At 39.0% G+C, this 26850-nt stretch overlaps 1 long non-coding RNA gene across 5 annotated transcripts in view; it reads right to left on the bottom strand.

The window, feature by feature from the left end:
* The window catches only part of LOC137130727 (uncharacterized), a 144524-nt gene that overhangs the window by 43951 nt on the left and 73723 nt on the right, over positions 1-26850 (bottom strand). The window contains exons 5-6 of one of the 5 annotated variants that reach the window (XR_010914884.1): positions 7877-7977; positions 6220-6903 (exon numbers count right to left, since the gene is read on the bottom strand). The exons of 1 other annotated variant lie outside the window; for it this stretch is intronic. This is a non-coding gene — a long non-coding RNA (uncharacterized lncRNA). Of the gene's footprint in view, positions 1-6219; positions 6904-7876; positions 7978-10441; positions 21085-26850 lie in introns of those variants that run through there. 3 more of the 5 variants (XR_010914887.1, XR_010914886.1, XR_010914888.1) reach the window with 3 other exon arrangements.

Here is a 26850-nt window from a genome sequence, read left to right as displayed (position 1 = left end):
TTGGTACAAATATCCTGTAAGACGTTATTACATGTGGCCATACATGTGACCTTTTGTGATATGGTGATATTTCCTATATAAATGTTATAATCTGTAACTGCATATCCCGTGTAGGGTCGCGGTGGGGCTGGAGCCTATCCCACGCACCACAGGGATAGAGGTGGGGTACACCCTGGACCGATCGCCAGTCTATCTCAGGGCCACGACAGAGAGACACACAAAGACAGAGAGACACACAGACAGACAACCATTCACACTCACATTCTCATATAAATGTTCATTAATAAATTGCTAAATTAGGAAGCTTGGACAAAATAAGTCTGCTCTCCCTAGGATGATGGTAGACTTTGACAGTTCATGTGTTTCAGTACACATAGCAATTGTACTGAAACACAAATGGCAGAACTGAAGCGTGTGGCCATTTGTTTTTCATTTTTGTGGCACATGGTCATGGCCACCACCTGAACCTTGGTGTGCATTTACTCTGATTACTCTGATACTCTCATCCCTGGTCCCCAAGAGGTCTAATATCACAGCTTTTTTTGTCCTTTGGCCTTTGGTGTCTCATATTGATGCCACAGCTACTTCACTATTGGACATTGCAATGTGCCCCCACTTCATTCGTACAAATTCGTCGTGTTGGATGAAGTGATTTTTTTTTTTTGTTTGTTTTTTTTTGCCTTGGGAACCATTTGTTGTTCAGGAAAATGCTCATTGCTAAATTGAGTGAGTGAGCACGCACAGAGCTAAGGTGTTGAGTGACACAGAGTTTGTTATTTCCGAAGTGATTTTAGATTCTGTATCGGTAATGGACAAAGTTTACAATTCTTACATTGATTTGCCACCTGCTTTTGTCCAAAGCTTCTTGCAATTAGGGCAAGTTTGAAATTAATTCGCTAATGGTATACTTGGCAAAGACACAGGCTCCTGTTTTCACTTTTGTCACATTAGAAAGTTGAGCTGATTAATAAATAGAGAACACCCAGATGGAAATGTGAATGGTGCTCTTAAAAATGCTATTTATCCACTGTTCCTGTTACTGTGCACAGTGAACAAAGCAGTATCCTGGAAACAGAGAGGTGATTTGGATGCCAATCTTCTTGTCACACACTGGGTGACCACTGGGCCAAAATCCCCAAAAAGCAGAGCAATCATCTAATAACATCAGAGCTTTTCACTTAGAAACCATGGAAACTGAGCCTCAGCAGTGGTACTAAACTGCACAGGCTGATTATGGGCTTGACTTTCAATTACATGACTTCAGCTAAGTGGAATGATTTACATGATCTTAACGCTCCAAGCCAAAATTTCTCCATTTTGGCCTGATGGGCCACGATAGATACAGTACCTGCTACAGCAGTGAGGCAGTGATGAAAATTGCCTTCGGGCTGCACTGTAGGAGTGAACAACAGAGGAAGAATCTACTTTTTATGTACTGTGTCAGTGGCAGGTACACACACAGACACCAACACGTAGAGCGCACAGAAATACTGACACTGATTTGCGCGCATGCACACGTGCTCAGGTACACACACACAGCCCAATAGGTGGTCTGACAGAAGTGGTTTATTGTGCATGAATGCTCCTCAAATTTCACTGTGTTGCATCAGCCAGCCAACTGTGTTGTTGCTAAATTAGTTTGCCCTTGTTTCCTAGGAAAAAATGAAAGAGCCTTAATGGCACTTAGAGCTTTCATATAAAGTAAAACATAGCTATGCAAAATATACATGCATATGGCATATTCAAATCATGGATCTCCCATGTTTTGATATGAAGTGCCATATAAGAGTTTACTGGATGTGTTGGTTATCACGTGCTTTGGGTTTCCTACTGTTTTTAAAAACAGCTGCTTTACAGTTTTTCTCATTTGCTGTGTCCACTCTAAAGTCGTGTTGAGAATTTTTTTTCCAATCCAGAAGCTCATTAACAGAAATTTTACTTTTTGTTTTCAAAATGCTTTTACACTAACAAAGCATTAAACATACAACAAAAGCTATTTTGTCCCTTAAACAGGACAAGTGGTGGTCAAACGTTTGTACTGTAAAATGTAAAACAAAAAATTATATATATATATATATATATATATATATATGCATATTTATGCATCCAACTGTCTTTGACATACAAGATCTACAGTGAGCATCTAGACTGGACCAATTCAAACACAGTATTTGTACTGTACTTCTTCAGAAAAATTTTAATGAAATTAAAATAAAGACTTGAAATGCCTAAAATATACATTTAGCTCATTCATTCCTAGGACACGGGTTCTTATCAACATCACACTAACTGTTTTTCTTCGATTTAGACTTGCATATAGCAAAAGAGAGGAGCATCTTTTATATGTAGATAAGAACTGATCGGTGATTGAAGAATATTGCATAGGGGGTTGCACACATATACTATTTATCTATTTATTTATTTATTTTTTGTCCTATCCCGTGAGTTCAGGGTCGCCACAGCGGATCATTGTCCGCATGTTGATTTGGCACAGTTTTTACGCCGGATGCCCTTCCTGACGAAAACCTCCCTAATTTCTACTGGGCTTGGACCGGCACTGCTCAGCTGATAGGGATTCATATTTTGCAAGATATTTTAATGGGCAACATGTGTTTCCCCTTGATTTACTATGATTATAACATAGTTTTACATCAATAGATGTAAATACTGGGTATGTGTGTTTACTGGATGTAAAAAGGATGTAAAAAATGTGTGAAACCAAAGGAAATGCATTAATGCATTTGCAAGAAAAGACCTCTGATGTTCTATGATGGTGATGAAGAAGATCAAGCAGATCACAGTTTTATCCCAGTATTTTCACTTTAGTTAATACAGTGTTCAGTTTTGTTGTGCACACATTTTAATTGGAGAAATAATAACAAAAGCTGTGCCATGTTGAGTGTCTGAATTGGTCACTGTAGATCTTTCATGTCAAAGACAAATGGGTACACAAAGACCTGCACACAGGACTGAATCAAGAAAACTTTCTTAGAAAATCTTTCTTTCTAATAAATCAGCGTGGGATACTGGGATATTGATAGATTCATTTGGTATTTTGTTGTCTACCGTGTAGTGAGTGCTAGAAGAGGATAAAAGTTGGACTGCAGGTTGGGTTGTTTGAGGGAAAACATGCTTTTGCTTCATGTATCTAATGTTTTATAGTGTAAGAATGATTTTAAAACAAAATGTGCTATATTGGGCAGTGAGCTTCTGTTCTGGCCTTAACTGTTTTGAAAATGTGACTTCAGAGCAGAAAAAAATACTGTGAAAAACTGTGATAGTAGGAAATAGGTAGGTTTTGCCATAAGAGATCCATACTAGTGACAGAGATATGTATAGATTCTTATAGGGGGAGAAATAATCTTTATCTAAAGCAAATGTTAAACTATTAAACTGTTAATTAAGTTTGTTCAATACATTTTCCAAGTATGCAAAAGGTAATGCTCATATACCCGAGGATACAGAACATTTATAGAACATTTAGAAACATGAGTGAAATTGTCAGATACACTGCGCAAAAGCATGATTATGCAAATATGGTAATGAGGCTTTCAAGCACTGTCAGTCTCTGACACTCGCCTGGTTTATTTAACTAATTAAATGATTAATCATTTCATTACTTATTCATTTATTTGTTCATCTATTTACCCATTTCATCAGTCATTCACTGAATCACATAATGTGATACATAGTCTTTAACACCGTCATACAATAATTATATTTTGGTGACATGATGAGTCAGTTCGCCGTTATGACAAAATATTTCTTGTTATATTATAATTCTTCACATCTCACCAGAGATTTGGCCATTTGGTGACTTCTCAGGCTTTCAGCTCATTGCTCATCATATTTTCTCTCCCTATGTTTTGTTGCTCAAAAGTCAGATTACTGTCAGGCAGAAACATTAATACTGTCAACTCAGCGTTTTTAATGATGCTGAGGCATAAACCAGGCCTCGAGATGTTTCTCATAAGTAAACACAAGGGAGGGCCGTGCATTCACTCCACACCAATCACAAATCTTGTGGCAGTGTAACAAATGTGAGTTCTTGTTTAGCTTAACATGCCAAGCTGTCAGATGATGAGTGAGCAGTTGAAGTGACCAAGCAGCATTGCCAAGACAGCAGAACAAATGAAAATATGATTGACAACTGCAATATTCATGATGATTTACCTTCTGGAGCACTGTGCAATTGCAGTATGCAGTGTTAGTATAGCTGCATCTGTTCTAAAAACTAAATCTGAGATTCTTTTTACCAACACAAAGCAACTGTATGAAATAAAACAGAAACTCACCAAGAAATGAAGTTTGCTGCCTACTTCAGATGTGTTTTGCCCCTCAAAAACAATAGTTGTGTTTGCATCTCTGTATTTTATCAAAACATTTTTTTGTGGCTGTAGGTGATAGCTAGCACTGTAAATGTTTCATCACTCTTCCTCCCTGCTGTCAATAAGTAAAAGAATAAAATAAAACATGATTTCTTGATTCAGCCTTAGAGAAAACAAAAATTTGGCTGATTGTGTGTTTGCTGAGATACATGTATACATACATACCTATGCACTGCATAAACACACACACACACATGCAGTCACTGCTGTCAGCCTGGTTTCCTCAGTGTACTTACTGATTGTGTTTTTCATCAGGGTAAAGTGAATGTGTGCAGAGCGTAGTGGCAGTTACACATACACAGTCACTGAATTAAACTCAGCCCTGCTGGTATTTTTAGCTATAAGACAATCTTTTTTTTCCTTTCAAACAGAATTTGGCTGATAGTTGGTTTGGGTGGTGCTGTTCTTGTATTTTCTTTAATCTCATCTCGCACTCTATGTTGCACTCAACGTGCTTTCTTCTGCACAGCACTGGGGTGTTTTGTTCTAGTCTGGCTGTGTCTGCAGTTCTTTGGTCTAGATTGTTGGTTTCTGTTCTATTCTATTCTGCTATGTGCTTTTCTATAGCAGCACAAAGAAAAATATGTACCTCATACTGTTACAGTTGCATATACAGTGGCAACTTCAACCTCCACCTACTCTTACTGTGACAGTTTATCCAACAGAACTTGTGTTTGAGACTGAGTGATGGTAAGAGCTGTGAAGATTTTTTGTTTTTTTATTTTTTTGCTGTCCTTGTGTCACTGTATTAGATTTCTGTGTTGTCTGATCTATTTTAAGCAGATCTCTTCTTTTTCTTCTTTATTGATTTTTTATTTAATTCTACACTTCTTTCCTATTACAAGCTCTTCTCTTCAGTTCTCCTGCTGTACCACATGCATCTATTCTGTACTGTTCTATTCTGACCTTCCTGTTATTTGCTGCATTTTTAGTATCTCAGTATCAGGTGCAGTGAGTGACAGTTATTGGTCTGCTGTCAGTGGCTCAGGCTCAGGCGTTACCTCTCTTCGGGGCTGATCTCATTTCCTGCACACTTCCTCTGTGGGGTTAACGGCTGGCAGGCTCATACACATCCTGGCTGAGGTACCAGTGAGGGAAAACAATATAGGAGCCACTGCTGTCATAGGAGCTAACAACTAAAAGATAACTTGTGTACAGTGACAGTTCTTCATGTAATTTCTTCAAAAGTTCACCTAATTAAAGACTAAGATCACACGTGTTTATGCGACTATGATGACAATGATTCTTCCTTATTTGTTCCATATAATGCATCATTCTCATTGTTGCATAACATATGTATTCTAGATATTATTGAAGTAAAAAAATGGGAACCAGAAAGCCTTGTTTTGCTTTTAATGTCTAATGGCTTGAGAGGCTCCAGGCTAAATTTTCACCTGTCAAATTAACTCATTGTTGCATGTTGTTTTGCACAGCAAACAGCTTGTAACTGACGTGAAAAACATAATCGTTCTGCATGAAGGGGTTAGGGGGGGAAAGTTAAAAAGTAGAAATGTCTTGAAACTAGAAAAAAGTTATAGGCACGTTCTCTTTTTTTGGTTTTCTTTCTGATTCTGTTTCAAGCACAATTCGTGATCCACACAGCAGCTTGTAGGAATAAGGCCATATGTTGGAGAGAGCCAAGCGCAGCTTTATTCCCTCTGTTTCTCAGTGTCTGATAGAATGACTGTGAAGCCAGGCCAGACTGACAGAAAGTATGACAAACTGGCCAAGAAAATAATGAAGTCATTTGACGAGGCAAGTCAAATGACTCTCTATGAATCACAAATGATTTATTAAATACTTTATTTAATGAAATCCAACTCTATTCAGTTCCAACAAAATGACATTTACAGACATTCAAGTAAAATCATTTTACCTGCCATTCAATTTCACACCATTCAACATGTACAGGATCATTTTGACTCACTTTCAATCAATGCAGTGTGTAATTCAAATATTTATGCTCACCTGTGATGGTTGTTAAAGGAAAAAAGCTCAGACCTCAGTCACTTTTAGGTAATAAATCATTGGGATGCTGTACAGGGCTTTATACCATTGCAATGTAATGGTGTGTCCCAAAGACTTTGATTTTCCTGTCTGGCAGACTGAAGGGGGCCCAGGGGAGAGGGAACGGAAGTGTGATAAACTGTCCATGGAAAAAGAAAATAGGGGGCCCATGTCTGACAACGTCTGCTGAGGTTATACCCACAGAAAGATGTCAGATAGGGAGGCCTCGAAACTAATTCCTGCGTGGGCGTGATATGGCTAACCAGCTCGGGTAATTTGGATGTTTTACAGTGGCTGAAACTATGTTTTCAGCAGGAGCTTTGCCCAAAAGATGGCCCCTTCATGGCTTATAAATTAGGACAGTGTCTGGCAATCTGCTGTCAATCTTCAGGCCTCTCAGGTAATCTCACTGGACAATGGTAAAAAAGTTAACGTTGGGCGCACTTTCTTCAACTAGAGGCATCTTGAAGAAATGTGAGGCACGTAGAGATCTACCAAGCAAGTCGCTCTGTTATGCAAAAGCAAAACACAAACTTTTAAATATTATTAAAAACAATAACAACAAAAAACAGTGCACATTACTGAAATGCATTCTATGAAAGGGCCTTAAAGCACAGGCATGGAGGAGAAAATAGTTCTCTCCTTCTGAGCTAAGCAGCACCATTCCTGCACTGTGTGGTCTTCATAAGTCTGCTGAGGAACAATTCAAATTCTTTATTCAGCACTATATGGCTAAAATTAAGAATTCTTCCAATGCTAAAAGTGAAATGTGGTACATACAGTACTGTATAGCCACACGAGAGCACTACAGTTTAGGCATATTCCTGCACATGTCCTTAATGCTGAATTTGTAACCTTGTGACCAAATTGTAAGGATTAAATAAACAGATACTGTGCACATACTGTACAAGAAAACCGTATTACTGTACAACAGTGAGGTTGTCAGACCTCTGTAACTTTAATTCCTTAGTTGTGCACATTGTTCTCAAATGTTCTTTCCTATAAAGAAGGAATGTTGTGGAATAATATATAGACCATAAAACAGCACTTCCTCTTGTGACGGTGAAGATTGACATTAAATAATATTTAAAGAAAGTTAATGTTCTTTAGAAGTTTTTTTTTTCAAATCACAAATTTAGAAAAAAAAAAGCTGGTCCTGAATATGTAGTTCATTAATTTGTTATATTGCAGAACATATATAGTCATATTGTTTTGCAGCATGCTTATAATGGCTAAACTGGCCCTTGGTGGCTGTGTAAGGGCACACCTGGTGAGGTGGGATTCGAACCCATGGCCTTCTGCATTTGAACCCAGTGCTCTACCCCTTAGACTCCACATGCAACAGATGTAGGTAACATACTGAACTTTAAATACATGAAATGCAATTGTAGAATTCATGACAATGAACATATTGAATAGTCAGATGTAACCTTTAATGACAAATATACAGTATACAATTTAACTAAAACATAATGTTCTACCTTCACTTGTTTTTGGCACCATCATGCTGTTCAGCTTAAGAGCACTCAGGGGTGTTTTTGAAGAAGGGCGCCGAAATGTGCAGTTTCAAACAAAGACAAACCTAAGCAGAAAGTATTAGATATTAGCTGGGAGTTTGTAATTTAGGCACAATATTGACCTTGGGCACAAAGATGGTTAGGTTTAGGCAATAAGGTCAAGTGATTAGGGTTAGGGAAAGCCAGAGATCTACAGTAGGTGATAAGTCCCAAAAAACACCAACTTTCAGAGAACATGGACAACTTCCAGTCAAGGCTGTCAATTATTGTAACTCTCTGATCTTCATCTGCAGCCAGCTGTATGCCAAATAACAGTATACAGAGGTTTTGGGAGAGCTCAACTTTACTTAACAGGGCTAGGTTTGGTAGAGGGCCTGAAACTCACAACCTGTTGTAGCATGTGTGGACCATATGCAAAGATGTAGACAGTGGGTGATAGAAAAAACAATAATTTACACAATCTCACAGTGAGTCATTTATCTGTGCTTATTTTTCACTTGAGTCAGAAAAGATAATATTAATGAAAAGGTATTGACAGTACATTGTGAAATTGAGTGCCCGTTTACTTGCATTCATTTGAATTAAGCAAAAGGCTCTGATCATTATCTACAGACAGGAGCGATTCTGGGAAACTCAGCATGTGATCTTTACTTAGTGTGCTGTAAAGTATAAGCTGAGGCCTGAGTTTGAGTCTAAGTGTCTATGTGAAATGAAAAAAAAAAAACATTATAAATCACAACTCTTTAATACTATATCATTAAAAAAAGAACTGACATGCAAATCACTAGTAGTATTACCCCCAGGGGGTATGTGTGCTTTGCACTGTCAGGCTGTCTGTCTCCCAACATGTCAGTGTGGCAGACTTCACATCTGTATGACCATTATTATGGCAAACACAGCAGTTAGCAGGGTCTGGTATTACAGGCACAATTACACAATATCCAGTATTAAAATATATGACAGGGGGGCTGATTATGTACAAGAACAGTGTGTTTGAGGACCTGACTGGCCACTTACTACCTTTTTATATAAAATATTTGTGAAATTCATAACACAGATGTATATGTATATGTAGTTTCATGCATTTCTCTTTAATTAACTTATTTGTCTTTTCTAAGTGTATATGTTATACATATATATACAACAATGGAACAATGGAAAGTAACTGAAAACTACTTGTCTGCTGAGAAGGAAAATAAACTTCACAAGTACAGCTTCACATAAAAAGAATCCATGAACAAATGTGCTGGTAAAAGTAGGAACACTGCAGAAGTCATCAAACTTAAATATAGATGATAATATAGATTTGCTGAGAACAGCAATTACACAAAGTTCCACACCAGGCTGTATCTCTCATGTGTCAGTCAGTCCAGCGTGTGTCAGCGTGTGTTTGGGAACAGTGAATAATTCAGTCATGATTAACCATGACAAATCTGAGGGACACACACATTTATGCATTTACATGGCATGAAGAGAAAAAGGTCAGTGTAACTTGTTCAAGCACAAACAATTTCCAGTGTTTCAGTCGTTTTTTTTTAAATAAAGAAACAATTGTCCCCAGTGCGCTGCAATAACCAGTGATCAGGTTCGATGGGGATCTTCAGCAGGCACAGTATGGTTGAGACATTTATGTTCACCCTAGACCACAGAGATGATGGTCAGGCCAAAAACCATCCCACAAGGAACAGGACCAAGTCACTTTTCTTCACAGCCTGTGAGTGTTCACCTCCACCACCAGGTCACAACATATGTCTAAAGGTGCAACCGACGCTCAGTCACAGCGCACCGTGGTACAGTGTTTTGGAATTAAAACATCTCATGATAAGCACTGTATTGGATCACAACTTCCAGAACTTGTAGCTGTAATTTATTTATTTTAACACTAGAGGGTGGAGGTGAAAATTGTTCTTTCTGACCTAAAATCTGCTGTTGTGTTACATTTTAGATTTTCAGAATGAAGGCCACATGACAACTAACAACACTAGTATGCAAACTTAACAGAAGTAGTTGTCAAATCACATGTCTATAAATAAATAACTATTTCTTTTTATTCTTACATAGTAAACTTTACTGTGTGCTGAACTATGAGCACTGTGCCATGTATGAAAGTGTTCCAGCTGAATCATAACCCTCCAACAAAGAATTAAGTTACTCATAACTCAAGAACCAGTTTTAAATGCTGTGTTAATCAACTCAGAGGTCTGACGTCAGCCCACAGCTATGTTAAAGGAACAGAAAAAGGCTCACTTAGAAAGCTATTTGGAGACCCCCGGCATAGACACATGGTTCCTTAAGAGTCCTCACAAGCAAAAACAAAAGCAGTCACAATTTGTATGAATGTTCAGCTCATACCAATATAATAGTGAAGCAGGTTAGAAAATAGAGGTGTGAAAAAGAGGCACTGTGACAGAACGCGAGAACATTAAAAAAACCTTGATTTCAGCTGTCTCCTATTCTCCACTCCCTTGTTCTACTCTCTTTCTCAACTCAGTTTGCTGCCTCACTTTCTCTATGCCCCCCCCCCCCCCCCCCCCCCCCCCCTTTCCATCCGTTCTGTCAGTCTCTGTCTCTCTTTCTATGAGCAGACAGGCAGAGACAGGGAGATTGTTGTTGTGCTTGCAGTCTGACACTATCGGCTCATAAATTCCCGTCAACAGCTTGTATGTCTCCTCTCCTCTCCTCCCTCCCTCCACTGATGAAGGAGTGGAGAAACCCAATGACCTAACAGTGAACATTTGACTGGCACAACCACACAGAGCCACATAAACACACATAGAGATAGATGGATAGATGGATAGATGGATAGATAGATAGATAGATAGATAGATAGATAGATAGATAGATAGATAGATAGATAGATAGATAGATAGATAGATAGATAGATAGATAGATAGATAGATAGATAGATAGATAGATAGATAGATAGATAGATAGATAGATAGATAGACAGATAGACAGATAGATTGGCGAATTCCCCTTTCCTCTGTCTCCCTCCCTCTCTTGGTTCTTCCGTCTGTCTTCCTTTCCCTCAGGCAGTGTTTGCCAGCAGACAGTCATCACCGACAAGCACTTCCTGTGGTTGGGGGTAAACACCTGGGTAATGAGGCCACTGTGCACAGCAACCCCTAAAAAATGAAAAAAAAAATACACCTCACTAGGTTCACATCTCTCGCTCACTGCACTGTATACACTGTAGACAAACAATCGGGTCATGCAGGCACATATGTGTGCCAACACACACACACATTCACACACACACTCACACAAATCCTGCAGAAATACAAGAGCAGACACGCATGCAGACTGTATGCTTGGCTCAGACTGCTAAACAAGCAGTGAACCAATCCAGCCATGTCAGCCGAGACTCAATGCCCGGCCTGACTCCCGTGCTAAAGGCACGCTGTAGTGAGTTGAGTTGGAGGGGAATGAACCGAAGTCGAGCTTTCTTTATTTCTTCACCATCACCTAATAGTGTTTTTCTTGAAACTTAGAAACATGTCCCACTCTACGGGTTGTCAGTAAGAAACTTAGTTTGAACAATTTGCAGTATGTCTACAATCCTGACTGACTGCAGTGTAAAGTTGTGCTGTAGTGAAGTATGAGTGCTACTGTAGTGAAGTGTAGACCTGTCAGTCTGACTGCAGTGGCACTAAAGCTGGATGTCAGTGGAAGATGGTTTCTTTGTAAAATGATGAGCCACTAAAAGAGACTTCAGCTAACCATAGCCTTATGAACAAGTCACTTATGAAAGGATAATGTATGAATAATGCAGATGTAGAAATTTCATTTGAAGGTAAATTATGGTACTAATGGTGTTTTCAAGTGTGGATCTCATACAGTATTATAACTGACTGCAGTCAGAACATTAGATGATGGATAAGATTGCACTAAATCCACACAACTGTTCTAACCTGTGTTCATAGTAGCATAGTTATTTTTCCAGACTCTATTCACATCTCAACACATGACGTGGTGTATAAATAAAACAGCTTTGGGTTTGTTGGCAATGTTTTTAAAGACATAGGAAAACACTTTGCTCTTGCTTGTCTTTGATGTATTGTGAATATCTGCATGTACATACTAGACACAGCCAGACTGATGTTGTTTCATGTGGCAGCACACGCAATGATTTCTTTTATCACCACATTCCTTTAACTTTCCTTCTATTTGTGGACTCACTCTTTAATCAGTGTGACGCAAAATTAGGTATTTTAATCAATAACTGCAACTAATATTACATTTTCATTCCCGCTTTTGTTTTGTACACTGTATCCTCAGTATGCTTTCTATCCCACTGCCTCAAAATACAAGGGGGGTTACAAATGTCCATTCACTATAATCAAATATATAATCAATTTTTCAAAACACTTTGGAAAATCATATTTTTTCCACGTGCCAAGATCTTAATTCGTTGCCTTGGTCGTGTCTTATCAATTCTCTTAACATGTTGGTGCTGATTTGGGGGAAAAGTCAGAATTTAGAAGCGCTAAGGTTAGGTGAGAAGGGTGGGGCACCTGATGATATCGCACCGATCAGACATGAATCACACTATTTGATAAGCAATGTTTAGCCTATTGACAAAAATGTGGAGAATGGTTTTGTTGACTTCCTGTGAAATACAACAAAGTAAACCGTACCGACAGTTAAAAGTGACTCAGCTGCAGAGATATATTGCTGCTTGGGTGTAGCGGCCGTCAGATGTTCACATCATATTTACACTCTCCAGTGTTTGTCAGGAGGCACGTTGGAGAGGTGGATGGGTCACAAAGCACAGGACTTCCACACAGGGGACTGGAGTTCTATTCGAGTATAACAGCTAATGTTTTTTACTAACCTTAACCATCTTTTTTTGGTACATAACCATAACTAAACATACAGCTGATGTTTTTCTAACCAAACTGCTGTGTTTGCACAGTTCAAATCACATGTTAGTTTAGAGCAAAAAACTAATTTAAAACTGGCTGCTATTTTTGCTATATTTTAAGCAATGATATCCACTACTTTTTAAGACTTAAATTGGGCGCAACTGTAGCTAAGTTAGCTAAGGACCACAGACTACAGGGTCAGTGGTTTGATCCCTCGTCCTGGCTATGTGTCGAAGTGTTTTTGGGCAAGACACTGAGCCCCAAGTTACTAGCGGTAGGTCAGGTGAGCACCTTGCATGGGACCCAGCACCACCGGTGTATGAATGTGAATGGGCGAATGAGAGGCAACATTGTAAAGCGCTTTGGATAAAAGCGCTATATAGGCGGCGGTTTACCAGTAGATGTTTTATTGAGTTATATGACAGGGTTGGAACAAATGACCTGTGGGAAATTAAAGTTGGAGGACTTGCTGCACGTTGAAGAAAACTTAGGGCAACCTCTCTCAAGATTTTTAATAACTTTATCTGATCTGATTAGGTCAAACGACCAGTTTAAAACTGATGCTTGGTCGTCATGAACTTCGAGCTTCTCAAACCACAGTGAAAATAGTAGGTCTCTTTTCATTAGGGAACTTCGATCACAGGCACACGCCACATTCATTTTGTGTCTCCAACTACCTGATGTTTTAAAAACGAAGAGTCCCCCCTGATTTTCATCTCAGAAACTTTATTTGGAGTAGCACTAGAGAATAAACAAGGTTTCTAATATTAAAAACTTGGGGGGGGATAATTTCTTTAATTTCTGTTGGCATTTGGAACTCCCCTTGTATTGTGTGTGTATCAAAGTCTCAAGAATGTCTTTGTCAAAGGCACTGAAGCGCAAGTGATTCACTCAAGAATCATCTTATTGTGTTATCTCTGGACAATACGGCGCAGCCCGCATCTCATGTGTCAAAAGAACAACAGTGAAGCCTGTGGTGACTCATCAGCACTGCCAGACAAGCACAGCTAGTGAAGCCTTTTAACTGTTTTAGTTTTGCAGAATTTTCAACTTCCGGAGAACAACGCACATTATTGACTGTGGCAAAATACTATATCCATGTAATAGGTTTAGCATAGACTTACATGCTGTAGCAGTGACTGGCTCTACTACACGATCTGCATTCATGTGTGTATGCATGTGTGAGGGGCCCACACACGTCTTTGTGAGTGAAAGAAATGGCTGACAGTGAAAAATGTAACCAATTCTAATTTTAATTGCCAGTAAAAAAATAAAAAAACTCAATATTTATGGGTTCTGTTCAGACGAACAGTGGAGAAGGGTTTAGGCATGAAAGCATATTCCTTATCACAATTAAAAAGTGCTTTAACGTGACTGCAAACCTTTGAAGTTAGATTAGCAGTAATATTGGAGAGATCAGCACTGGCTTCGAACAATGGACACTGAATGGGGAAAAAGAAATTATTTAACAGAGCCAAAGGCGATGTTTCCCTTTCTCTCTCTCCCTCTTTCGCTCTCTTTTTGAATTAGCCTCATGCTATTTTTTTGATAGATTTTATTAAGTGCATCTACTTTTTATTTCTTTCTTTTCAACATGGAAATAGTTCATTTGTACATGAAAAATTATACTTACAGTCCAGCCTGGGGACTTGATTGTCGGTACCAAAGAAGAGAAAAAACAACCAATCTGACAGCACAGTTTGAGATCACATTTAAAGCATTTGAACCTCGAAGAAGCAAAAAAACTCTAAGGTACAACTGCTGATCACAATGAATTCTCTTGATGCTTAAAGTCTGAAACCATGTAGTAGTTTTTTGTACCAGGTATCGACACCTACAAACATAACACTGAGACACATCATCACACATATAGACACAAACAAACAACTGCGGGCTTGTGAGGGAAAATTCCCATCATTATAAGAAAAAAATGTTGTCAAGCTAGTCCTTACATAAGGACATACAAACCCATGGGAAGACACAGGGCTGCAAGTGAGAGCTCTGTAATTAGAGAGAAAGAGCAAGCTTAACCCCTGGCACAGAAACAGGAAGATAGAAAGAGAAGAGGTGACAAGGTTGAGAAACATCCTCCCATGCTAACCTGAAAGAGGAAGGGAGGCGAACAAGGAGGGCAAAACAGCAAATAGCGAGCAGCTGCTGAGGATTTACATGCTGTAAATAATTCATGTAATCAGCTGGAGGAGCATTGAGACAGAGAGAGATGGAGACACAGACAATAAAAGAAACAAAATCAGGGCTGCAGAGAGTAAGAAAGAGAGATGGAAATACGAAAGTGTACAAAGACAGACAGGTATTGTGTACCCTGATACACAGCAAAAAATGAATGTAACAATTTCCCATCTGAATCTCTTGATCTTCCCCTGTGACTCTCATTCTGGCACAATTGGAAGAAACATTGTGTATAACTCATGCATGTGTTATACACAGGTTACATGCACAGATTCAGAATTTTAATTCCAGATTTTGAATGACACACGGGGCCAAGGATTGAAGTGCATTGCTTTTATGCTTTCACTAAAAACTGCATTTGTCTTCTGCATATCTACCTAGAACAATGATCTTTTTTGTGCACCTGTCCTAAAATGAAAAAAAATGGAAATGCTGTGGTCTCGCTTTTGTTTCTGTACAAATCAGGTTCAAAATACGTTAACCACATTTCAGTGAGCTGCTTTCTTGTGAGCAGCTAAGTGTTGCACAAGTTTCCAGTTTTGGTCTTCTACTATACATCCTGGCACACTCTCACTTGCACAAACTAAATAAAAGAGTGAAAAAGGAAACCCTGAATTTTTTTTCTTTTTTTTTTTTGTCCTTTCGGTTTATCCTGTGAGTTCAGGGTCGCCACAGCAGATCATTTGTCCGCATGGTGATTTGGCACAGTATTTATACCGGATGCCCTTCCTGACGCAACCCTCTCCAATTTCTACCGGGCTTGGGACCGGCACTGCACAGCTGAGGATGAGGATGGGTTGTTGGAGGTTCAGTGTCTTGCCCAGGGACACATTAACATGTGGTTGGAAAAAGCGGGGCGCAATCCTCCAACCCTATGGTCAGTAGGTGACCACTCCACCAACTGAGCCACTGCTGCCAATGTATTTATATACTGCAGCTTCATGTGCTAAGTACAAATAATCCCTACAGGCAGCATTGTGGATATCGTCAGGGGACCTGAACTCATACAGAATGCAAAACCAACAACTATACATAACCGCAATCACAAATAACTACAGCTCACAGTGTTCGAGTGTATGGGTTTTATTTATAGTATTTAGGTTGATTAAATTCATGGCATGAAAATGAAGAGCCCTAGTTAATGTATGTTATCAGACCTGCTAAATTAATCATGAGGTCTCATTGTAATATATTGTTTAATTGTTTGTTTAAGTTGATAAAAATGAAAATAAACAAACTTTTCCAGCATTTGGCAAATTGCCCCCTAAATTATGTCGCTACTTGTCTCGCTTTCCATTTTTGCCCCTGCCACCCTTAACTATAAACCATGGTATACAGAATACATCAGAAATAGCACATAAAAAATAATGACTTTACTGCACTCATTGCACTCTGTCTGTGCTTCAGCTATACACTCTGACGCCCAAGAGCTTTTTGAGAAGACGCTGATCCACAAATTCCCATGGGTTTGGTGGAGTGGACCGGAGCCAGTGGAAATTGCAAACAAACACTGGAACTGCTGTGTCTTATGCGAGCACAAACAACCTCAAAGCCCTCATTCTCACACATCACATCTGTGCGTGCAATTGTGCATGTGTTTGGGTGTACGTGGAGCAAAGTGAGAGGAAAATGGGAGAAAGTGATTGTGTGTGTGTGAGTTTTAGTATGTGTCTGTGTGTTTGATTGCAAGGCCTAGAAGGCGTTTCAAAGGCATTACAGCATTAGATTTATGAGGGCATTCTCAGTAACACTGGCAATAAAACAAGGATCCCAGCTCCTGTCAAAAGTTCATATTAGGTCTTATTGTGGTGCAAGAGAGTAGGGGGGAGAGCGAAGGAGAGAGCATGAAGGGTAGAGAAAGAGGTGACACTGGGGGACAAAAAAGAAACAGAGAGAATTTGAGAAAAAGAAAAAGAGCAGAGGAAACAAACTGAAAACAATTTCAAAATGGGATGAGAGAAACCTCTCATGACAGGCCAAAGGCAAGAAAGGCCACAACCGACAATTCAAAAAGCAACTGAGTGAATCGGTTACCAGCTCTCCCCTCCCCTCCTGTCTCTCCACCCCATGGTTTTAGTGGCCAAGCCCACACCACATTATGGCTCCCTGGGTTTTTTGTAATGGCTGGGTGTGTTCTGATCCCGCACTAAAGTCATCTGCAGTTAAATCCCATTCCTAATTAGTGGTGGATAACAGAATGAAAAAGGGAACATGCAGATTGGTGGAGGAACAATTAAACATCACTGAGGGAAAACAATATTTTCAAACAATACTTCATATGATGGGGTGAGATGGTGCCACATAAGACACATAACAACTACTCATGATGCTGTGGATCTCAATTAATGACTGAGAATATGTGTCACAGTGCATGTCTCTGTTATCTAATCAAAATTTAAAAAAAAAAATTTCTTATTGTGGACATTTTGAATATAGAGTAGGGATGAATATTAATGACATCAAGAGGATCCTTGCTTGAGATGGTTGAGATGTCTGAAGATAGTGTTAACAATAAAATATGTAGGGATATGTCTGGAGTACTTCTTATTTTCACTATGCACTCACATGAATTAAACTGCTATGCTTGCTCCCAGGATTAAATGATGTGGTGTGTGTCAGACAACTTCAAACAAGTCCTCCTTAAAACATATAGTTTAATGACTGAATAAAGATATTTATCTGAATTACAGTACCAGCTGAGACGTCATAGTGACTGTGGGACTGAACTCAAGTCTGTGGGATGACAGTACTGGGCTTTTTAGGCCCACCACCCACCTCAACCAAATAAATTGCAATTAAAAATATATGTTGGTTCAGAACATAGTAATTTACTCATTATGTTCCCTTCAAAAACGGGATTGCGTCTGCAGTTTAATTGCATAAGAACATAATTTTAAAGAGACACCACTGCAGTGTTGATATACACCATTTTAACTGTTTGATAACAGTCTAGGAGGCCTGTGACTAAGACATCACTCACTGCTTGGAATAAAAAAATCAGGAAGTGAGACTTAAAAGTGCAACTTTATAATTTTACATAAGTGATTTCTAACAAACGTGTTAAATGAGTAATACTTGCCAATGAACCTGCAGCTATGAATATAATTAAAAGAGGAACACAAACATTTACGCTAATACCCTATATTAAATGTGCTCAGAATAAATTTTGTTATGGTAAAACAAAAGCCACAACGGATACAAACAATATGCAGAGAAAAGAAATTAACATTGTTTAAAATTTCCCATCTCTCCTAAGTGCTAAGAAGCCTCTCTTACATTAAAATAAAATCCAGAGTCACATTTCTCTTATCCAGTTATTTCTTCAAAAGTCACTGTCTATCATTGAAAACTTCATAGGTTTGACTTAACTATTGTGGGATTCATCAACTTTAGCAAAAGACACTAAGATCAGGCTACAAATAATATGTCAGCAGTGGAAATGTTGACCTTACACGCAATGAGATAAATTGCAGATATCATCACCTGTGTTGCAATTTCTTCTTCTTCTTTTCCTTTGGGCTGCTCCCTTTCACGAGTCACCACAGCGAATCATGTGCCTCCATCTAACCCTGTCCTCTGCATCCTCTTCTCTCACACCAACTAACTTCATGTCCTCTCTAACTAAATCCATAAATCTCCTCTTTGGTCTTCCTCTAGACCTCCTGCCTGGCAGCTCCAACCTCAGCATCCTTTTACCAATATATTCACAATCTCTCTTCTGAACTTGTCCAAACCACCTCAATCTGGCCCCTCTGACTTTATCTCCAAAACATCTAACATCAGCTGTGAATTTTTGTTTAAGCAAAATGCTAACAAAAGTTGCTGAAGCATATGTTTCTCAGCACATGTGTGCACAAGTTCATTGCCAAGAGCAGGAGCCTAAACATATTAGAAATCTCACATGTCACATATCATAACATCTGAGCTTGTGAAATGTTCAAAGACAGACTCTAAGATATGGCACAGTCATGCACCAACCCGTCATCTGTCTTCAACATACTGACTGCAACAGGAGCTAATGTTGGAGCTAAGATGAAAGCATGCATTATAAATGGATGGCGATAGAGTCCGTTTCTAATTATGGATCACTGTTGACCTTTAGGCTGAATTCCATTACAGGAAAAATCTGAGAAATAAACATATCTATGTCGAGTTTATGTATAGTTATTTTCCCTGCTTCCCATGCTGCTTTTTTCTTCTATTTGCTCGAGTACTCTTGACAGAGTGACTTTCTAGTCAACAACTTGTTTTTTTTCTCAGTGTTATGTTACAGAAGTCAAATGTGCTGACTCGCAGCACAGCCATGATGTAAACACATCGGAATGTATCTCTGGAGGGGTGGAAGGGGTGAGTTTATATTTGAATGACAAGTGGTGAGTCAGGTCACTGAGTGTGGAGTGTGTGCTAGAAACAAGAGAGAAAACAGCAAGAGGGGGGAGGCAGGGGGCAACAGGGAGATTATGACTGATTGACTGCACCTACTGAGCAATTAGAGTGAGATTAATTGGTTGGTTGTCACTTCCTTGGACTGTTATTAGCCAAGGTGCTCCGCTATGGAAGCCATTTAAATGTCAGCTAATTGACGTAATTGTTCTGAAGATGACAGAACTCCTGTGGTATTACAAAACACTGTACGATTTTCCTCTGCGGGTTAACAACAAACTAAATGGTAATTGACAAAATGCTGCAATTCAGGGGGGGTGGGGGGGAGCAGCAACAACAGACGAGTATGAAAGACAGCAGGAAATAAGAAAAGCAGAAAGAAGAGAGTGTACAAGCAAAAGGAAGAAACAATATTGTGTGTGTCTTTGTGTGTGTGTGTGTGTGTGTGTGTGTGTGTGTGTGTGTGTGTGTGTGTGTGTGTGTGTGTGTGTGTGTGTGCGTGCGTGCGTGTGTCTGAACGTGAGCAATTGAACAACATGGATTTGAGGTCATGGAAACTTAAGCGCCTGTGTTTTGGCCTGTGGTTTAGCCAGGACATGTCTCCACTCTGGCTGGCTGGAATGCTTCTCTATCAAACACACACACACGCACACACACACACACACACACACACACACAAGCACACACAAGGTCAGGATTGAAATTAGAGGAATGTTTAGGATGACCTTGTAAGGCCACTTACAAAAAAGGTTAAAAAGTTTACAGACTTTATAAATGATCCATCTAAAAGCACTAGTACATGTCAGATAGCCCTGTAGCTCAAACACATTGTGTATTTATGATTTTACTAACCATCTATTTAAAATGTTGATACCAGTTTTAATATTTGAATGTGTGGTAAATGTTTTATTATTTTTGTATAATTAATGCAATACTTACTGCACTGTTGTCAAAATATGTAAGCATATATTTTTAAACATTCCTATCTGTGAATTTCTAACTTGCCTAATAGAGCATTTAAGCTGTGCAACATGTATCTCACTGTATCAGCAGGAGTCAGCCTCCAAAATAAGCTGTCATGGAGATTAGATGCCATCAGCAACATTCAGGATTTTGCCTGAGTATGCAATACTGGTTATGAAAAAAACATCAAATTGTGTGACAAAATGATAAGGAAGTATACGTTTTTCAAAGATATGATATAAACCAATTAGAAATGTGTCTTTTCTCACACGTTCTGCAAGATGATCAGTTTGATAAACAAGTGGAAGAGCAGAAGATGTATTCACTTAGATCTAATACAGAAAGACGATCTTTTGTGACTTTAAGCTAAGTAGCTCCACGTAGCCTCTCTCCAGATTTCCAGACCCTGATGATGAAAGCAAAGGCTGGATAAGTGCAGCTATATCGAGCATTATATCTGAGAGACTGAACATTGCAAAAACAAAGTAAAAAAGTAAAGCATGACTCAGTTAAAGTGTTCAACCATCTAATGACACAATGCTTTTGCAAACAGTTACTACTACTGTATATATTTATAGTAACTGTGTCTTATTTAGTGTATCCTACACTTGTGTCTGTAACTGTGTGTGTGTATATTTACGTACTTGTACTCAAAGACAGCAGAGAGGCAGAGAGTGGGCATGAGGTTGTTTGGGATCTTTAGCTGTGTGGTGTAGGGACCACAAGACACTGTTCATTGGTGGAGACCAGTGGGCCGGAGGGATTGTAGACCTGTATCAGGTGTCAATCACATATGTGCAGTTTAGTTCTGTCAGTTAACCCAACCGATTAAACCCATACAGGCAGAGTGAGAACATGGCCACGCGGGTTTGAACCCAGAACCTTCTAGCAGTGAGGGAACAATGGTACTGTAACCACTGCGTCATCATGCCACCTTGTTTGGAATAAACACAGACTGTGCATATACTGTAATTAAAAAAATATTACTGCAGTAACATAATAAATGATGTGCAGGAATTCTATAACAACAAGTCCCACTTTCCCTGTTTGATTGTGCCCCATCTGAAAGTACCTAAAGTTGTAGTAGTTTGTAGAATTAGCACATCTAGAGATTTTGTTTATTTATTTTTACAGAATATAGGTAATATTTTATAATTAAAATTGTAGAGAACTAGTGCAGAGCATACAACAGGCAATCAGGGCTGCAGAAAAGATCATTAGTTGTACAAGTCCAGAGACGGGAAACAGGTGGGGAAAATCCCCCCACAATCGTTACCCCCTGGACTCAACCTGTTCCAACTCCTTCCCCTTTGTCAATGCTACAGAACACCGCACGCCAAAACAGCCAGCCACAAGTCACGAGCCCTCTTCCAACATGCCATCACTCAGATGAACGGTTACAATACAACCAGAGTTACTAAAATATTAGATCAATATACTACAACCTACATTGTGCAATAACATCTATGTGTTATGTGAATGTACAGTAAGCTGTGCATATTGTAAATACAACAACCTCTACTATAAAATTACTTATTAAGCTACCTATTTGTTTTACACATAACCAAACTTGTGTTGTAGGTATTTTTACATGCTTTGCTCCTGTTTCTTGTTATGCTCTGGTGTATTTGCAATCTCCTTCTCACTATTTGTAATCATGTTGAGAGCCAATAGAAACTGGACTTAAATTCCTTGTATGTGCAAACATACTTGGCCAAAAAAGCTGATCCTTTTTCTGGTTCTAAAACAGTCTGAGCATGTTTTAAAGACATTAAACATATGAAAGCAAGACTTTAAAGGATGCCAAATTATGAACATGTTTCCTGTTGAATAGGGTACATTCTCCAACACGATGAAATCCACTCACCACCTGGCAAGAATTACAGTAAGTTACAGTTGGGCATCTCATTCCCTCAGTGCAAAGGAAATGGCTTATTTCTCCTGAGTAGGCCATGTCCCAGCTAGGGAAGTGGCTAACCACATGAAACTAGCGTGATCCAATCTGTTTACACGCAGTAATTTGTACAGGTGAGAGAGGATGGGCTGCTGGGATGAATACAGCAGAGCCTTGTTCAGTCCACACAGCTAAAGTGTGGAGGTCATTAGGAAAAGATATGAATTAATTTGATTCATCAGTCCCAGGGTAAAGTTTGTGTAGGTTTTAAATCACATACATAAAACAAATATCCTTAAACCGTTTTATAAAAGGGATATTTTTCCAAAGTGGGGCTGTTAATAGCAGAGCAATTCAACAGCACGGAAAGTATGTTTACTTAAAGGGAGCTGAACAGATATATTATAAGCACATAATGTGTTACATATACACACACAGAGCAATCCAACGTGTTCTCGGATTCAAACCGATTAAAAGTGACTTTACAATAACAACATCTCCAGCCTGGAAAGCAACACCAGTGCCCCCTCTTCTTCTTTAAGCGCACGGCTCAAAGTGGCTCGGTGGCACAGTGGTTAGCACTGTCCCTTCAAAGTTAAACTATTATAGATTTGAGCCTCAGCAGAGTCAAATGGGGCTCTTTTTGAAGTTTGCTTTTTTTTTCATATGTTTGTGCAGCTTTTAACCAGGTGTTCCAGTTTCCTTCAGTTCAAAGACACATCAGGTGAATTGGACTAGAAAGGAACCTCCCTGTGCATGTTAAACTGGGCTCCAAATACAGTTCACGTGAAGAAATCATTGTCACGTTCTATTAAGGAGAATCTGCTTTTCCATGAATGATATGATTGTTGGGCAGACACACACTCATGTAAACACACTGGCATACAGTACATCACACAGCTCCAAATCATATATTTCTTTCAAGAGAACTTAACGAAAAAGTTATTTTCATAATAAACTGATTCGTAGCATCAAAGACTCTACTTTGTTCATATATTGACAACATGCCTTTTTGTTTTTTTGTCCTTTCGGCTTATCCCGTGAGATCACGGTCACCACAGCAGATCATTGTACGCATGTCGATTTGGCACAGTATTTACGCCAGATCCCCATCCTGACAATAGCTTCCCCAATTTCTACCGGGATTGAAACGTCACTGCACATGTGGGGAGGGGAATGAGCTGTTAGGGGTTCAGTGTCTTGCCCAGAGACAGTTCGACATATAGCCGGGGCCGGGGATCGAACCACTGACACTATGGTCCGTGGACAACTGCCCCTATATATTGACAACATGTCTTTATTCTATTTCTATCAATTATTTTGTTTATTTTTTTTACAGCCCTTGAACATCTCATTTTCTTCACTATCAGTACTTTATTGCCATGGCCTTCTTCTTTTTTCGTTCCCTTTGTTAATTTCCATTATCTTAAGGTACTGAGGGTTATTACCTCATTTCTTCTTCATCATTTTTCACTTTTCTTCCACCAGTATATCCTTCTTCAAGGTTACTGAAGGAGGTTACTTTATTCTGACTTTTTTTATCTTTTGCATAACAACTAACCATCCATCCTTCCTTCTGCAGCTTCACCTCTCTTATGAGGTCATTTAGACTTGTTTACAGCTCTCCCTCCGTCTCTTCTCCACCGATCATTCATTTATCCGTCATAGTCACAGATCATCCATCACTGAAACAGCCATTCCTCTGTCTTTATCATCTGTCTTTAGCAGTGGTTGTTTAAGCCCCTTGACTCTTTGGCATGCTGTTTACTGAGTGTCCTTGCTTTTTTGGACCACTCTCCTTCAACTCTTTAGCCTGTCCTATTTCTTCTAACTTTTTTCATCATTATTCGATCCATCTATCACTTCAGTGCTGAGTTTTAAAGTTTGCTAATAAAAAACACATTTTCTTTCTTGTTATCCCTCCATCCAGCTCTCTTACCTTTGCCCAAGTTAGGTCCTATGTGCCACTACCTCTTTCATCATTCCTGTCTTCCCCCGAACTCAGATTCTCTCTTTCCTAGATCTTCCTAGTTATTTGGGTTTGTTTATAAAAAAGTTCTCATCTTACACTCCTTCATACCCTACTGGTTCACTTCAGTATCTATTCCCTCTCTCCTCATCCATGCCTATCCTATGGTAGCTATATTTCCTGTGCAGACTGTATGCAGCTGTTTTTTCTAGGATCACATACAAACACTGTGGTGAATCATTATTTCTCTCTTCAGATGAAAGGCAGGGAAAAAAAATCCAAATATCTGACCACAACAAACCAGACCAGACAGTCCACACCACCACGCATGATGGGCCTGGGTGTTAGGGGGCGCATGAAGCATGAAGTTTAGAGGGACGCTGAGCACACGAGCAAAAACACAAATGCTGTCAGACGTCAGTCTCAAACGTTTTTTTTTTTTTTCTGCTTTATTTATGAAGCAATTCCCCTTTCAAATCTAACTCACACCCGTTCATCTGACTGACCGGCTGCCCTCTGCTTTTTTTAAGTGTAGAATTTCATTGGCCTTGAGCAAAAATAGAAGAATGAATGAGAGGGAGAGAGGAGAGACACGGCTAAGGTAATAACCTGATTTCACCTCAGTTGGTTTTGATTTAGGAAAGGAAGAGTGTGTCAGAAAAACAGCAGGCGCTCTCGTGTCTCGATTCCATGCCAGATTTTTGAAGAGAGGAGCGAGAGAGGGATGGAGACACCGAATGAAAGGGAAGACAAACTGAACAAAGAGAGATAGAGGCAGTGAATCACACCCCATGCCAATAAAATGAACTGACACAAAGAGACAGAGATATCTTTGAGAAAATGAGCGCACTACAAAGGGAGAGAGGGGAAGGGAGCTGGAGATGGGCGAGTGGGAGTGCATTAGCAGTGAATGAATTTTAAAAGCACTGAGATCAGCCATACCAAGACCTCAAACAGAAACAAACACCTTGCCTCCATAATTTAAACCTCATTTTATAAAACTATAACAGCAATATGTTTATTTTTCCTACCAAGATGATTCTTAATCAGTCGGCAAACATGACAAAGATACCTGACACTAGACAGCGAGGGAGACATGCTGACAAAAAGACAGACAGGGACAGAGAGGTTTATGGGTAAATACAGCCTTGCATGCCACTCACAGCATATGCACATAGCTAGTTGATTACCCCAGGTGTCTGCATTCACACATGAGGAGCATTTGAATTTTAAACTCCCCCAAAAACATGTGTCAGCCCTCACCCATCTGTCTGTCACCCTGCAACGCACTGACAATAGCACAAGCCCAATTAATGTAAAGCTGGGAGAATGTGCCAATTTACCCCCGATTTCCTACTTACAACATCTGAATTTTATTTCCAATGTGTATTTTTTAGCATAATACATGAGGTGCACCATTTTCCTTGCCAAAAGCATCTTCATATCAACAATGTCCCAATTTGCCGAATTTCACGCACATCCCAATTTAGTGCTTAAAACATTACCTTTTTTGCCGCAGTATTCAAATGTACATCTCAGCGTGGAAACAGATTTTAGTCTAAAGGGATGCTCCATTTTATCCCCCATGACATATTTTCTTTCAGGTCCACATTCAGTTAAGGCATTTTAGTTTAAAACAATGTTTACATTAATAATTGTAGGAATATTATTCAAAAGAAGTCAACTTGGGACATTGTGTATACTTTCTTTATTCTACCCAAAGATGGTTTCGTCCATTTTGCCACCTTATGAATTTGGTCCATACCTGACCTCATCTGTTTGGTGAATCAGAGAATGCAGATGATATCATTAAAGCTACATTATGTACAACTGGTATAAAAGCTTTGTTCTCTACTCCACTTTAAATTAATTTTAAATGTAACATTAGATAACACTATATCAAACTATCAAAATTCTTTACAATACCAGTCCCTCACAAATAAAGCCTGTTAGACTTTTGCAAACCCAATTGATCAGTCAGCACTGCCTCAGAAATATGTGTAGTAATAGTTGTAAATAATAATATCTGTATAGCATGCTGCATGCACCTTATTCAAATAGAGTTGACCAAAACACTGTAAACTGCTCTTTCAATATGCTTATGGTAATGGCTTTCTGTGAAACCAATAAAGGTAAAGGTAAATCTAGGTACAAAACAAAACAACAATGACAGGAAGAAATCTTGGAAGCCATTCAAGCAAAATCTAAAGCCATTTAGAAATTTTGTTCCATTTATAATAAACTTACATATCCTTCCTACTGTTTGTGATGCACAACAATAACTTTGCAGTTGTTTTGTTTACAACCTACAACAAGTTCTTGTGGAGTAGATTGTTCATAAACAAATACATAAAGTTTTAATAGAGCCAAACGTAAAGTGCAGGTGTTGACATTTTATGTCTGTGAGAGAATTCTAATAACTTTTTCATAAGAAACAAAAAGTTCAAATGATAAATTTTCTGATTCCCCAGAAAACTGTTGATGAGATGTTGAGTTTTCAGGTTTTTTCAACACAAGTGATTCATTAGCATTCATAACTGTTCCAGTTTTAAAGGTTAAGCAAGTTATGTGATTTTAGTGAGTAATATAGATCAAGGACCACTGAGGTGGTTTGTTTTTTTTAATTCCCTTCACAAGGAAGAAAAATCATAATGCGCAGTAGTTGTGCAATATT

This window comes from Channa argus, chromosome 7, assembly GCF_033026475.1.
Source record: "Channa argus isolate prfri chromosome 7, Channa argus male v1.0, whole genome shotgun sequence".
Classification (NCBI taxonomy): domain Eukaryota; kingdom Metazoa; phylum Chordata; class Actinopteri; order Anabantiformes; family Channidae; genus Channa; species Channa argus.
The sequence above is the reverse complement of the archived record's forward strand: the minus strand, read 5'-3'. Positions and strand labels throughout refer to the sequence as shown.